The sequence below is a fragment of the Peromyscus maniculatus genome, chromosome 14 (genome assembly GCF_049852395.1).
Source record: "Peromyscus maniculatus bairdii isolate BWxNUB_F1_BW_parent chromosome 14, HU_Pman_BW_mat_3.1, whole genome shotgun sequence".
In the NCBI taxonomy this organism is placed as follows: Eukaryota; Metazoa; Chordata; class Mammalia; order Rodentia; family Cricetidae; genus Peromyscus; species Peromyscus maniculatus.
Window position 1 is genome coordinate 77,673,866 of NC_134865.1, and position 16,177 is coordinate 77,690,042.

Here is a 16,177-nt window from a genome sequence, read left to right on the forward strand (position 1 = left end):
ACCCCAGGACTTTCAAACAGAAAGCTTAGTCTGAACTTGGAATTAGGTTACAAAGATAAACGGAGCACTTGACTTCAGTGAAGTTGTGCTGTGAATCTGCTAATGTCTATTTGACACAGGAGAGATTTTTATGTCAGGACTCTGCCTAAGGGTTTCAGAGGGCAGGGAGCAACCTGCAAAGCAAGGGGGCCACTCATCTCAGCTCCACCCTCGGTAAGCAGGGTCACCATCCAGAGGGACCTACCACTAAGTCCAGTCCTCAGCTGTGGGGTTGCAAGGTTCACAGAAGGCAGCCCGTCACCAGTTTATAGAAAGTGACACTTCCTCCTTTTAGAGGAAACAGCATTCAGTCTCAGTGTGGGGAAACGTGGGCTTTACCATACCCGCCGTGTATGGAGCAATGCATACTCTTTCTTTCCTTCCGAGCACCCCTTGGGCTGCTGAAGAAAGCGAAGAATGATGTCCTCTCAAAATGCAATATAGACATCTTAATGGAAGAACCAGATAAAAACCCAAGCCTGTGCGCATTCTGCCTCATCTGCCAAAAGAGACCCAACCGGCCTTCCATACTTTTTTTTTTTTCCTTTTGCTCAGGCGCCTGTGGTAGCAAGCAGTTACAACAATCTGAAAATTAAGTTACCACAATTAGGAATTAGAAGCAGGTGGCATAATAATGGTGCTTTTTTTCATTTCATTTATTAGCGAAAAGAGGGAGAGGCGCTTCATTTATTTTCATCAGCCCTCAGTAAAAGCATAGCAATTTGCAACACAAAAATCATTTCAAGTACCTCAGCCTCGTGCAACCTCGTTTTTCCTTTTTTTGCTTAAAAGCCTTTTAAAGTTTGCCCCCCCACACACACGAAAGTGGAGTGTGTGTGTGTGTGTGTGTGTGTGTGTGTGTGTGCGCGCGCGCGCGCGCGCGAGCGCCTAAGTACTGGTGGAATCGGGGTGTTTCTCCCCTTAAGTTTCGGAGACCACGGTTGGAGGTTGGGGGGCACTAGAACAGCTCTGTCTGCCTTTGCCCATTCTCTCTGTTTCTCGCGACTTGTTTCAATCTTGCAAAGATCTAGTTCAGGTACAACAACAAATAAGGCACTCGACAACTGTCTGCATGGTCCCCCCAATCATCCACTTGGGCTGCTTCCGCAACCCAGCGCCCCTAAACAGCCCAGCACCCCTAACCCCCGCCCGCCCCCAGACTTCCCCGATGCTCCAGGACCCCACGGTGCGACAACCCTTGCGCGCCCTCTAGCGTTAGTATCTGGGATCGCCAAGAGCTGCTGCGGTACAGCTAGGCTGCCTGCAATCCTGTGTGGTAGGAGAGGATGTGGGATGCACCCCGTTGCTGGATGCACCCGAAAGGCCGGGTGCACCTAGAGCGCCCTGCTCAGGGAGCTCCTGGAGTCGGACGCATGCAATTGCATGGCGCCCCTGTAACCTCGCAGTGGGAGATGTTAAATTGCACGTTTTGGGCCGCTCTTTCCATGTCCGAGGACCCCCTTTTGTGTTGCCCCCCGCAGCTCGGGGTGGGTATGCTCCAGGTGAGCCACCAACCGCTTCCGTCCTAGCTCTCAGCCTGCGTTTCCCCCGGCTCGAGAAGGTCGCAGTGCCAGGCAGTCCCTGCTCTGTGTACCCATCTCCTGCCTGCTCCCTCAGCTCGGTCGGTGCTTGTGTTTGTCGCCTGTTGGGAAGTCTGGGGTGTCCCGAATCACAGGACTTCCTTTCCTGAGTGTTCTTGTTCCCCTCTCTCATAACGCCCCCTTCTAGGTCCCTCCGTGGCCTCCCACCACAGGGCGCGGGATTCCTGTTTTCTCTTTGCCGCGTACTTTTCCTTTACATTTCAGCCTTTCGTTTCAGCCTGTCTCTCATCCTTCACGACTAAAACATGTTGAATGAAGGAAGGAGACACAGGCTAGGGGACCCCGCAACTGGCCGTCCGCAGGAACCCTCTGCAGGTTCCGGTGTCTTTCTCACATCAGTGTGGAGTTTGCTTGGTTTCTGTCCTTTCTGCGACTTTGCAAAGGTTGATTTGAGGAAGATCGAACAAGCAGTGGCCACACCGGCCGAGGGAGTGGGAGAAAACAGAAAAAAGTAAGGCTGGTGAGACTAGAGAGGGAGATGGGGGAGGGGGGAGGCAACACTCAATGCCCTTTAGAGTGAAATTTGGCAATTCATAGCAAGAACTTTTTACATATTATCAGTAATGCCACTTCTTGGAATCCAGCCCAAAGAAATAATATGAAAGGTTAAAAAAATATTTTGGACCCAAAAATGTTAATCATAGGCCTATGAGATAGCTCATCAGCTAAAGGAGAAAACCTACTCAGCAATTTGTTCTCTGACCTGCACAGGACGCCAGAAGGCTTGCATACCCGGCCTTTCATAATAATAAATTAATAAATAAATGTAATATTTTTTTTCAAAGAGTCAAACTACAGGAGCATAAAGGAATCTTGGAGATACAGAAATCCCTAAATGTCCAACAACAGTGGACAGTAGGTGACCGAGTCCGCTGCCATCTCATGTAGATGGCTCCAGGGCAGTCTTGGCTGTACGAGTTAGTGCCAGTCCAAGGAGAAGCAGGCCGTGGAGTGGCCACCAGAAAGCAGGACTCAGGCCGGACCCAGAGCCCATCCTGGTAAGACTGAACACAGGTGCACACAGGAAACGTCTGAACGCGGGAACAAAGGGTGATTTCTTCCTCCCCCAACTTCCCTTCCGCCGCCGGTCCTTCTGGAGGAAGCGTGCCCTTTACTTTCAGACGGAGTAAAACAGCGACCCCTCTGTCTCCTTTGAGAACAGCAAGCCCCTGAGAAGGAAGAGAGAAGGGATGAAGTCCCAGCCCCAGGATGGTCAGGAGCTATGAGGTGCAGAGGAGGGATGGAGATGAGGGACAGGGTGTGGGTTTGGGGAAACGGCCTGCATCCCATGAACTGGGCAGTGCTGGGCTCCATGGCCACTTCCTGCCATACCGGCTGTCACAGATTCTGTTGGTTTCTTTATTTAATGTTTACAGTTACATTTAATTAATTATGAGTGAGGCATGGGACTACTATGGTGTGTGTGTGTGTGTGTGTGTGTGTGTGTGTGTGTGTGTGTGTGTGTGTGTGTAGGTCAGAGGACAACTTGTAGGAGTCCTGTCCTTCCACTCTGTGGGTCCCAGGGAATGAACTTGGGCCATCAGGTTTAGTTTTAGCATCAAGCATCTTCACCAGCACTGCCTACCTCGCCAGCCCGGGACTGACTAGTTCTTTAATGTTGATAAAGCATGAAGGCTCCTTCCGACCTGTGGTTTTAATTGGGACCAGCCCCCCCCCCCCCCCCCCCCCGTCTACTTATTTCAACCCTAGTCACAACTCCTGGTTTCTCTTGCCGTAAAAAGGTTTGTGTGTGGACAGGCATGCCCCAGAGCATGCTCATTGTCCCACAGCTGCCCCCAAATGCTGGGTGTATGCATGAGCACTCACTGTGTTCCAGGGCTGTAAATTCCACAGATGTGGCATGCCTCTACACCCTCACTCAGTCTGTCCTTCATCTGAGCTGACCCTTCACGATGAAAACGGAAGCCGAGAGAGTTCATTTCCCATGACCTCTCACCTTCTGTGTCCCCCTCCCCCATTCCCTGCTGTCCAGCAGGACATTGGACCATGATAGAAATGTCCCTTAACTGTGCCGCCCATTATGACAGCCACCCACCACATGTGACCAGTGAGCACTTTTGAAATGTGTCCAGGGCGACTGAGCAATTGAAGCTGCATTTTAATTAATTTTAATTGACAAATCAACATATGGCTAGTAACTGCAGTTTTGGACGGTGCAGCTCACCAAGAACCAACCCGCCCTCAGCTCTGCCTGTGACTCTGTCATTCACATCTCGCCTCTATGTCCGTCTGTCACTACCTCTGCCTCTGAATGTCACTGCTGTGGCAGGCCTGAGCAGGCAATGGCTTTCACCAGCATGTGCCTGCTTGTGAGAGCCCACATGAGCATCTCTCCCAGCTCTTCAGGGACCCCCATACGGGGGCTGTTAGCTCTTGTGGAGGTCTTTACACTGCAGGAATGGGCATGGGTAAGCACTATGAAAAGTTTCTTCTCCTCAGAGAAGCTGGTGCTGAATACTCCGCAGCAGCAGAGCCAAGGCTTGCTGGGAGCATCACTAGCAAATGCTCCTTAAATTTTGTCCTCCAGGAACCACCTTGTGCCCCCCGTCTTCCTAGCTCTGCTGAGTACTCCCATACCCAGCTTCTCTGCCTCATCTTAGGTTGGGCCCAGCTCTGGGATCCTTCAGCTTTTCTGTTTGATGTCTGCATTTGTATCTGACTTATTTATTAAACTTAGAATTCCCTGCAGGGCATCCTGTGAGGACTGAATCCACGGGGCCCGTTGTATAGTGGGTATTTCATAAGCACATATGTGACAACACAGCACACGGCAGGTGCTCCTTAAGAACATATAGAAGTAAGAACAATACACAGTGGTTACTCCATAAGAGCATATGTAAGCTGGGGCTTGAGAGGTAGCTCAGCAGTTAGGTGCACAGACTGCTTTTTCAGAGGACCCAGGTTTAATTCCCAACACTCACATGATGTCTTGCAACATTCTGTAACTCCAGTTTCAGGGGGGTCCGATGCCCTCTTCTGGCCTCCTTGGGCACCAGGCACACATCTGGTATACATACATGTAGACAAAACACTCGTACACATAAAATAAAAATAAATTAAATATTTTTTTTTTTTTTTTTTTTTTTTTTTTGGTTTTTCGAGACAGGGTTTCTCTTGTGTAGCTTTGCGCCTTTCCTGGAACTCACTTGGTAGCCCAGGCTGGCCTCGAACTCACAGAGATCCGCCTGCCTCTGCCTCCCGAGTGCTGGGATTAAAGGCGTGCGCCACCACCGCCCGGCAAATTAAATATTTTTGAAAGACTAAAGTAGATTAAAAATAAGAACACATTTAAGCAGACACAGCACACAGTAGGTGTTCCAATAAAACATGTATAGGAAACACAAAATCTTAGTGGATAGACTATATGGCTGGAGACCTAAAGCTGGACTCCTGACTCTTATCTCTGTTCTAATGAGTTGTGTGACATGAGATACACCCCCCTGGGCTCAGTGTCCTTGCATGTGAGTTCCGTGGACACTCTAGTTCCCTTTCTGCTCACATCATGGGGATACTGTAAGAGCAAATAATTACAGTATGGGTTTTTTGTTTGTTTGTTTGTTTTGACAGGGTTTCTTTCTATGTGTAACCGCCCTGGCTGTCCTTGAACTCGCTGTGTAGACCAGGCTGGCCTCCAACTCACAGAGCTCCGCCTGCCTCTGCCTCCCGAGTGCTGGGATTAAAGGCTTGCGCCATCACCCGACTGATATGTCTGGCTTTAAAAGGTCATTCCCGTAGACAAATTGCTCTGAAATTTGTCTGGAACCCTTGGAGTTCTTTTTGACCTTGGGCCATCTTGTACATGAACATCGTGTACAACCCCGGGGAAAAGCGAACAGAGCGGTCTCTGCTCTCTAAATGAGTTAACGGGAAACAAGACCAGTGCAGTAGCAATCACGCCGGGCGGGCCAGGAGGATGCGCGCGCATAGCTCACTGAGCACCAGTCTAGAGGCACAGCTTGGAGGCCCTGACTCTTCCTCCACAGGGAAGTCAGGACTGTCTGTGCTGGAGGAGGGCTGTTTGTCATGAAGGGGGCCTCCAGGGGAAAGTTAGTCTCTCAGATGGGAGAGGCCTGTTCCATCTGACTCTTAGGAAGTAAGTTTTCTCCTGAAAACCCCAGATCTTTGTCACTTATCTTCCTGCTTGAGAATCCCTTCCAATCTGTGATTCTGAGAGCCACGGCGGGCATCTGCGGCCCGTGTCAGTTACGGCGTCACCAGGACGGCTCCGGGGGGTTAATTGCATCTAAGCGTTGGAAAGCGACTCTCTAATTAAACTTTGAGACGGAATGGCAGAATCACTGGGTGACAGACTGTCTGTGGGAGGGTCCCCTGAGGTGCTCTTCATTTTCGCTCATCATCTTCTGGGCCCAGGCTGTGCCTGTGTGTGGTGGGGCCGGTGTTTAGACCTCACTCTCGAGAACTCTGGATTCCGTTGGAGGTTTGTCAGACAGGCCCCCCGCGGTGCTCGGTGCCCTGCCTGAACCCCACAGTTGGGCCTGGATATCTTGGAAGACTTTCCTTGCTTGTCTTCGGCTCTCTGATTTCTATTTAAAACCAAAAGGTTATTGCTATACTTAGAACCATGACATCAAAGAAATTTGAGTGTTGGAAGTTAGTTCTGGGTATTTGTGAGTATTGCCCAGGGAACCCGAGTTTGAGACCATTGGCACCGGCTGTCCAGTTCCCTCACACTGAAACCCCCGGGTTCGTTCACCACCCCAAGCTAGGTCCCTGCCAGACACTTTTTGGGGGGTGCCAGGCGAATCTACATAGCACCGGGCCGTGAGGCTCCCCGCAGAGCAGCCAGGTAGGTCAACGGATACCTCACAACATCCGGAACCATCCTGTTTGCTTCGTACCCCGCTTTCCATTGCATGGGTGAGAAAATGGAGGCGACTCCTGACGAAGCGGCTTCCTGAGCCCCTGGAAGCCAGGCTTCCCCATGTTAGAGCCTGTGCTTTTTTTTGTTTGTTTGTTTGTTTGTTTGTCTTTAATCCACCGTGAGCATCAGTCTATGCTGGCTGCCATAGAGACCTGGAGAAGATGGGGTTCATTTCTGTTGGGGGCGAAGCTCCCAGAGGGGATAGTGTTCCGGGGTTTGGAAAGGCAAGGGCTATTGCTCTCCCATGGCTGCCGCCAAGTGCAGAAGAAGCATCTTAAGGGAGGCAGGCTTAACTTTGGCCTACAGTGTGAGGGGACGCCTTGCATCGTGGTGGGGAAGGCAGCAGGAGCCTGGGAATGCTGGTGCTCAGGCCTCTTTCTCTTTTTATGCAGTCTGAGACTCCCTCCACTCCACCCCCGACCCACCCCACCCACCGCTCATGGAGTGGTGCTGTCTGTCTTTAGGGCAGGTCTCCCCACCTCAATTAATTTGATCTAAAAAAATAAGTACCTTGCAGACATGCCCAGAGGTTTGCCTCCTCGGCAACTGTAGATCCTATCGAGTTGACAGTCAATATCAACGACCCGTGAGGGCAGGCAAGAGGAAGTACAGAGAACAGGAAGTGGAATTTGACTTTGGGGACCAGGAGGTTAGTAGGAAGGACTTATCATTTTTCATTTCTTTCTTTTTTTTTTCTTTTTCTTTTTCTTTTCCTTTTTTTCCGAGACAGGGTTTCTCTGTGTAGCTTTGTGCCTTTCCTGGAACTCACTCTGTAGCCCAGGCTGGCCTCAAACTCACAGAGATCCACTACTGCCTGGCTCATTTTTCATTTCTTAAAATTTTTTTTTTCTGCGTGGTGGTGCATGCCTTTAATCCCAGCATGCGGGAGGCAGAGGCAGGCGGATCTCTATGAGTTCAAGGCCAGTCTGGGCTACAGTGTGAGTTCCAGGAAAGGTACCAAAGCTACATAGAGAAATCCTGTCTCCAAAAACAAACAAACAAAAAATTCTTGTTACATTTGTTTCTTTATTGTGCTTACGTGGGAGCATGACTGTGTGCCACGTCGTACATGTGGCGGTCAGAGGACAACGTGATGGATTAGATTCTCTTCTACCATTTGGGTCCCAGGGTTTGCACTCCGCTCATCAAGCTTAGTGGTCAGTGCAATTATGGGGGAATGAAGATTAAGATATCCACTGAGCCATCACCCTGCCCCATTATTTTTATTTTTTTCATTTTGAAAGGATTCCTTTACCCTGCAATAACTGTTTATCAAAGACTGTATTAGTTACTTCTCTCTTGCTGTGATAAAACACCATGATCAGAAGCAGCTTCAGGAAGAAAGAGTTGATTTTTGCCTGTGGTTCCGGAGGGTAAATCCATCATGGATAGGCTGGCATGTCAGCAGGCCACCAAGAGGAAAGCTGGCTGATCCCATTTCATCACCCAGGGAGCCAGAGAGCGAACTGGAAGAGGGATGAGACTATACACTCTCCAAGCCCCCCTCCTCCCAGTGACACGCTTCCTCCAGCCAGGCTCCACATCCCAAAGGTCCTATAACCTTCCCAAACAACGCCACCAACAGGGCACCAAGAGATCAAATTCACGATCCTGTGGGGACCTGTCTCTTCCACGTTACAAGCACCCATCATGTATCAGGGGCTGGAGCTGAGCAAGGGGGACAAGGAGATTGTTTCTGTAGTCTAGAAGGATGGAAGGCGTCCTCTCAACGAGCAAGAGGAACTCAGATCCGGTTGAGGACAGTCACGGTGTGGCAGAGGATGACAAAGCAGGTGACTGGGGGCGGAAGCTTGTAGACCCTTGAGCAAGGCCAGGGGGAGCTCTTTCTGAGTGGGGAGGTTTGGAGGCAGCCTGAGGTGCAGCTTCGCTCCGTGGACTCTTTTGTCTTAATCTCCACAACCCATAATTGCCTCGTTGAGACGTGAATACATGTCCTTCGCCGAAGTCACTCAGGGTGTCTGAAGAGCCACCCCAGAAGTATCACAGAATTGCTTTATCCAGTGACTATTGGGTATCTAGCTCGTTACCCTGCTCAGTGCCACTCACGCAGATGTCCCTCTGACAAATGCATCCCAGGGCACCGGGCCAAGAAAAACTGGTTCTCCTGACATCCATTTGGATCCCAGCTCCAGAGAGTAAGGACGGCATGGCCAGCTGTCCTTGCCTGCAGACTCTGGGGGTGGGGGAGGAAGTTCAGAGATGGCGGTGGGTTGTGATTCTGGGGCATTACCTGGAGGACAGTGTCATTGCCCTCCCAGCTTGATCTAAGTGAACCTTAGTGTGTGTGTGTGTGTGTGTGTGTGTGTTTTAATTGTAAGCTATTCTTTTGGAAAAAGAAAGTCAGAGGAGGGGAGAGATTTAGTCAATCAATATGTGGTTTAGAACAGCCGATGGCAGCGCTAAATAGTTTGTCCCTGCCTCTCAAATGCCATTTGCCAAACTCTGTCCTGTGACACACAAAGCCTCTAGGAGATGCTCACGAGTGTTCCAAAGGTGGAAAAATATATAGCATTAATGATAGACCATAAGAGGCGGGACAGCGGAACAGGGACATGGGCTCTGGAGCCACAGCCCCTGGGTCCCATTTAATCCTAGAAATGACCTGATCTGCCTGTGTGCGCATGTGCATGCATGTGTGTGCATTTATGCATGTGTGTATGGGTGTACGCTCATGTGAGTGAGTGTGCACCAATGTGTGTGGAGAGGCCAGAGGATAACCTTGCCTGTCATTCTCAGGAGCTGTCCATCTTGTTTATTTATTTATTTATTTATTTATTTATTTATTTATTTATTTATTTATTTTTGTTTTTGTTTGTTTTGGAGACAGTCTCTCATTGGCCTGGAACTTTCCTAGTTGACTAGGCTGGTCAGCAAGCTCCAGGAATCCCCCTGTCGCACCTCCCCTCCCCAGGAGTACAAGCGCACACTGCCACGCCCTGCTTTTTACATGAGTGCTGAGGATTGAACTCAGGTCCTCAAGGTTGCAAGGCAGGCACTTTGCTGACCGAGCCACCCTCCCCGCATGCCTGCTTGGTCTCTGTAATGGGTCTCTTGTACAGAAAATGCCCCTGGTTGTAGGAACTGCCTCTGGGGCTGAGGATGGTGGTGGGGAGACGGGAGCCTACAGCCCGGAGGAGGGTCTCTTCTCACATGTAATTGTCTGTTTGGGACAGGGTCTCCCGAACCTGATGACAGCGGTTGGAAGTCACATGGAAGATCACCTTCTGTAGGAAGTATGACAGTCGGCAACAGGCTCTGCGGTTCTCCTACCCATTGCCAGGCTGTGGGCCTCCTGGTTGACAATTGCCTATCTTTGTTACGCCTTTCATCTCGTAATTTTAACATTTATTGGTGCAATTACTCAATGTTTACTTTTTATTAAGCATATGGATCAAATTTTGATCACTTCTCACCGCAATTAATTCTACTACGAGGCTATATTTTTTTGCCGTCTCCTTCCATTTAAGTGACACCGTGTGGGCCTCCGTTGGCACCCTGACAAAACAGTGTCATTTAAATAACACATCGTGGCCAAACAAGTTTGGGAACTGCTTCCTGGAATTATGGTTTCGTTTCGCGTGACCCCTGTGAGCAGGACGGCACCAGCCAGCTGACTTCTCTGAAGTACCGCCACCCTTTCTGTGAGAATGAGATCCTGCAAACCACGGTGGGATTGTGGTTTTGTTTTGAGTGTTACTGGGCTGAAGAGGAAACAGCCACCGGCTAGAAGCTCTCTGTGAGATGGTTTAGGTGGAGAGGCCAGTAAACTCCAGTGTTCTGGTGCTTCTCACACTTCCATCCCAGCTGCCCAGCTTCGCCTACAGGAGCCATGGGCTGGGGCAGAAAAGACAAAGAAAGAACGGAGATAAACCTCCATTTTTCCCTTTTCTGCCTCAAGTTCCCTTTTTTCCCCTTTCCCCATTAACCACCCCACCCCACTCCCCCCCCCATCCCCCGTCTCGGTTATTACAACACCACAAAGGGAAGCAAATCTCCACCCTGACTGTTGACAGATCCCCAACCACCCAACAGCTATTTTTATGTCTACAGACAGAAACAGGGGGCCCAATCCACATACCAGAAGGGAGCCGTGGACATGGACACTTTAAGACCAATAGAGGGAGGAAGAAAATCGCCAGGGTGGTATTCAAACCCAGTAGAAACGCCTGGCACCTCCCCTACCCAGAATCATCAACCTTTCCTCTGCCGGAGGGGTCAATGCACTTGCCAATAGACACTTAGACTTTGCACTGGGATGTTCTCCCATCTTCCAGATCTTTAACCAACAGAGAAGAAGCCCACCCGCTAGCCAGCATCCCTGCTAATGTCCCACAAGCTATAAAGCAAGTCTCACAACTGGGACAAAAATCCCAAGGAGGCAGAAGGGATATATATTCTGCCCTCATGGGGCCTGCGATGGCTCCTCCGCATTGTTAACTTGATGGTATTCAGAGTCACCATGGAAATACAACTATATATGTGGCCACGAGGGCATTTCCAGAGAGCTGGAAAGGAAAGGGCATGGTGAGCCCCCAGCCTGGGGTCCTAGACTACATACAAAGGAGAGAGCAGGCTGAACACCACCAGCCCGCCCGTGGGCACGCGTGACCAGCTGCCTCTAGCTCCGCCCACCATGGCTTTCCAGCCATGATGTACTGAACCGGAACAAATCTTTCCCTCTTCAGGTGCTTCTCTCAGGCATTTTGTTACAGTAACACAGGTGGAAACTGACACGGGGCCAAGGAAGGTTCCTGGGACTCAAGGGCAAGGCGGCTGTGTCCCTGTGCATCTGGTGAGACAGTGTTACCTGAGCGGGAGCGGTACAGGAGTTGGTGATCCCATCTCAAAACAGGAAGCCAGAGAAGAAATCAGGGATCAAACTCCGGCTTCTGTAACAAGGGGCTCTTTCGGGAGTATCTCCTGAGCGGGTCCTTAATCCCTTCTGAGACGGGCCTCCTGTGATAGAAGGATCTCGCTTAGGCTTCATCGCTGAAGATTCTCATGCCTCATATCACCACAACGGGGACCAGACTTCCAAGACTTGAGCCCCTGAGAGACATTGCATCCAGGCTGCAGCACAGAGGAAATACCTAATCCTTTGCTTGCTTTACGGTTGGGGTTCTAGATATGGTGTTAGGTCATCGTTCACCAAACAAATCACACACACACACACACACACACACACACACACACACACACACACACCCTGAACATTTGTGAACTACAAATCCCAAGCTCCTTTGTAGTTAAGGGATGCCATATGTCTGAGTTCTGACCAATGGGATGTAGGAAAAAATGATGTACAGGATGCCCTTCCTACATGGCCATGGAAACCCGTCCTACAATCCGATCCCCCAGACTTTTTTTCTTCATTCACCTGCGAGTTGATGGAGCCGTGGGGGTGGCTGAATGAATGCACAAACCAGAGTGACCTCACCCATGTTGGATGGGGGTATGCTGTTGCAGGAGGCCACTGCGATTGGAGAGTTTTGCCTAGCAAGATGGCAACTCTGACCTCAGCAACCACTTCCCTGCTGTGAGGGCAGACTCCGCTGCAGACCAGTGGAGCCACATTAGGCTCAGGTCTCTGTGGGAGAGGACAGTGGCATCCGGTGGAAAGTCAGGCATGTGGCAGAGAGGAGGTAGCCTTCCTGATGGAAGGCAGGGTGTGTGTGTGTGTGGTCTGGTGAAATCCCTAGGCACACTTGCTAAAGGCAGCAGAGAGGGGCTGAGAAATGGGGGTCCCATAGAAGACTCCAGATGGTGTCAGCGTCCTCAGCGGCCATAGAAAGGTGACTTGTGGAAGAGGAATGGAGGCCAAAGTCAGGATCTATGCTGGGCTCAGGTCACAGTGGCAGAAGAGGAAAAGGATTCAGGCCCAGTACAGATACAAACCCCTTGGGGGAGCTCCTTGCTGCTGGGTCAGGATGTGAGCGAGAATGAAGTAGAGTACCCTGCTTCATAAAGCAGAGACCTACTGATGCCCTGAAGAAGGAAGGGGGTGCTCTTCTTTTTTCCTTCATCTTTCTGCAAACACGATCATCGAACAGGCACCTCCGGTGTGCCTAGGCCCGAGCTGGGGGTGGGAGGGGTGGGAGGGGCACCCACCCTGCCCGATGTCTCTACCTTAAAGTAGAGCTCAACAGAGGGAGGGGAGAGGTGGGAGCAGACGAGAGTCTGGAGCCTGAGCAGGTGGCTGTGATCACAGTAGCTGCCCAGAACCGGAAGTGAACCCCCCCTCCTCAGCCAGTCAGAGGAAAGCTGCGCTTTGCTCATTCCACAGTGAATGAATGCCTCATTGTCCCTCTTCCTCTGGGAAGGACAATGTCGTGGCATGGTCCCTTTATGTTCAGGGGCCAGCAGGCTCTTAGCAGATGTTAAATGCAGTAACACCCACACGCTTTGGCAGCTTTGGTGCTGCTGGTAAGGGTGCACGTGTACACACACACACACACACACACACACACACACACACACACACACACACCACAGAGCCGTGAGGTCTGGCAGATGCAATTAGCCTCTGGGTCCCTCAGAATTAGATGCAGGTGGCTAATTGTCCATGCCAGGAGGCAACTGTGGGCACAATTAGTCATGTCTCTTTCCCCACTTGGGGCTAATGTTGGGGGGATGGTGATGAGGGATGGAGTCTGAGAAGTCCAATTCCCCCTCAGCCATGGGCTGTGATGGGTGACTTTGGGTGGGGCTGTTCATCCTATGGGCTTGGAGGACGTTGTGGGAGTGGTCAAGGGCAGGGGGCAGAGGAGGGAGGGTGGCGGCTGTTTTGAGAAGTCTCTGCATTTGCCTCCTCACCCTGTCAGCACACTGGAATCTAGATACTTACGCAGGACTTCACTTGTCCTCAAAGCCCTATGGCCTGCATCATAGCTTCAAAACCACTCACTTAGCAGGAGGTGTATTCATTGCATCCGTTCTCATGGGGGCAGAATGGCGGAAACCAAGTAACCAAGTATGCTCATGACCAGGCCCTGGGTTGCTTTTATGTTCCTTCCTATAGCTTTTTCTTTTTCTCTCTCTTTTTAAATTTTATTTTATTTGTATTTATTTATTTTGTTTTTATGAGACAGGTTCTCACTATGTAACCCTGGCTATCCTGGAACTCACTATGTAGACCAGGCTGGCCTCAAACTCACAGACATCTGCCTACCTCTGCCTCCCGGGTGCTGGGATTAAAGGTGTGCACCACCAAGCCCAGCTCCTATGCCTTTTTCTTGTCCTTCTTGTCCATGCTGTCTTATCAGGCAGAGGGTTGACTCCCAGGGACTAGACATTGGCTTAGAACAGAGGAGGCCTGGGAAATTCTCAGTGTAAAATTAGCATTAGATGCCAAGAGCTGAAGGTCTGCCCTGGCCTGCAAAAGCTCTGGGCAAAAGGTCCAGGGATGCCAGAGGGAACCTTGAATTTATGGTCAGTTCAGAAGACATGGGTGTACAGCGCCCATTGTATGAGAGAGATGATGATGGACACTCTGGCGCTTTCCTGAAGTTCAGTGACTCACTGAGTGTTGCCTGGCTGTGCCTCAGTTTCCCGAGTTGTTGGAGTGGAGTGTTGAGTCTCTGCAATGGCTTGGGTCTACCCAGGTCTTTCTGACAGTTGTCACCAGAGCTGAGGAGTTCGGGAGGGGGACAGCCCCTGAGTAGGAGAGGGAAGCTGGAGGTAGCACACTTGGAAGGTATTTGAGGCTAGCTTGGCGGGTAGGATGGAAGTGTGTGTGAGGAGGGCAGAGCAGGCGGTGCCATGGTGTAGGCTGGCCTCCATATTGTCTGGGATTGCAAGTGACTAAGCATCACGGGGAGTGCACTGAGCGGCCCACTGTAGCGTCCACAGAGGATTCCCAATGTATCACACCTCTGATGTTCACAGATCAGAGAAGCTGACTCCCGGTGACCCATGGATGCTGCCTTCCTTCCTTCAGGACCAGGCCTGGGCTGTGCAGCTTCCGTCTTCCTTTGCAAAGCCAGGCACTGTGGAAGAAGTCCAGCCATTTTGAGGCCTCCACGTTCCTGTAGGCTGCCTGTAGAGGGATGTTTTACTAGGCCCCATCCGGTCCAGCTAGGCTAACCCCACCAGCAGACGTGTCTGTGTGGATAGCATCATGCAAACCCACTCAGTGGACAGTGGAACACAGTGGCATCAGAGGCTCCAAGCAAGAACCACATTGCTAGGAAAACAATAAAAAGAAATAAACCCCCTCCCTGAGTTGATCAGCCTGTAAGTAGACCCATGAAGATAATAATTGTTGCCTGTTTTTTTATGTGTGTGTTCATATGTGTGCAGGTGCACACATGTGCCAGTGCATCTAGAAATCTGGGGTTGGCATAAACAGTGTTTCCCAATCATTCTGTACCTTATTTACGAATGCAGAGCATCTCACTGAACCCTGAGTTATGGTTAGTCTAGCTAGCCATCTTGCTCTGGGCTTTCACTAATCTCCACTTTCAAGGCCTGGAACTACAGGTAGGCTGCCATGCCCACCCAGCACCCACCCATCCATTCACCATCCATTATCCCATCCATCTACCTGCCCATTCACAGTTCACCCATCCATCCATCACCCATCTACCCATCCATCATCCTATCCATTCATTATCCTTCCATCCACCCATCCATCCATCCATCAATCCATCCTTTCACTCATTCATCCACCATCCATCCATCTATCCATCCATCCATCTATTCATTTATCCACCCACCCATCCATCCATTAATCTGTCCATTCACCCATCCATCCATCCATCCATCCATCCATCCACCCATCCATCCATCCATCCATCTACCCATCCATCCATCCATCCATCCATCCATCATCTATCCATCTCCTATCCATCCATTCATTCATTCATTCATCTATTCATCCACCCATCCATTCACCAACCCATCTATCCATCAATTCATCCACCAACCCATCCATCCATCATCCACTAATCCATTCATCCATCCACCCATCCATCATCCTTTCATCCATTCATCCACCCATCCACCTATTCATTCATCTGTTCTTCCATTGAGCCATCTACCCATTGTTCTATGCATCTAATGAACCACTCAACAGGTTCTATCCATAACAACATCAGTGAGAGAAAAACTCCAATGTCTGGAAAAGGCCTAGAGGAAAATCCTCAGAGCAAGGAAAAGGTTAAAATAAATCAAAATAAAATTGGAGCTGGCTGTGTGGCTTATTCTTAATGACACATGGAAGCAATAAAGCAGCTATGCTATGTAATGGACCACTGAGGATTTTTCGCTCTCAGTCAGTCCGAGATGTACCGAATCCAATATCCTATCAGTGATTTGATTTGTTAATAATCAAATTGCAAATACCTTTTCATTTGGCTTCAAAAAGCAAACAGCCATTCGGAATAATTTTTATGGGTCTTGGAATGCAAAACAAACTTAAAATATTGTGTTTGCAAGTCCTACTGGCATGACCGTATTATAATTTATATTGGCCTATTTTGATGTACAGTGGCGTAATGAAACTTTAAAAAATATATTCTGCAAAGCTGCATCTAAGCCCAAGCCGGCAGCACAGATTAATGTAAGAACATCATGGGGATTCTTTGCATATTTTGTACAGAAATTTCTAGAGAAT

The 16,177-nt window shown here is 49.9% G+C and overlaps 1 long non-coding RNA gene across 1 annotated transcript; it reads left to right on the forward strand.

Annotated features, from left to right (window-relative positions):
• Positions 1–6,027: 6,027 nt before the first annotated feature.
• On the forward strand, positions 6,028–10,814 carry LOC121822472 (uncharacterized). Its single transcript, XR_013044488.1, has 2 exons — positions 6,028–6,539; positions 9,738–10,814. It is a non-coding gene; the product is annotated as an uncharacterized LOC121822472 (long non-coding RNA).
• Positions 10,815–16,177: the final 5,363 nt, after the last annotated feature.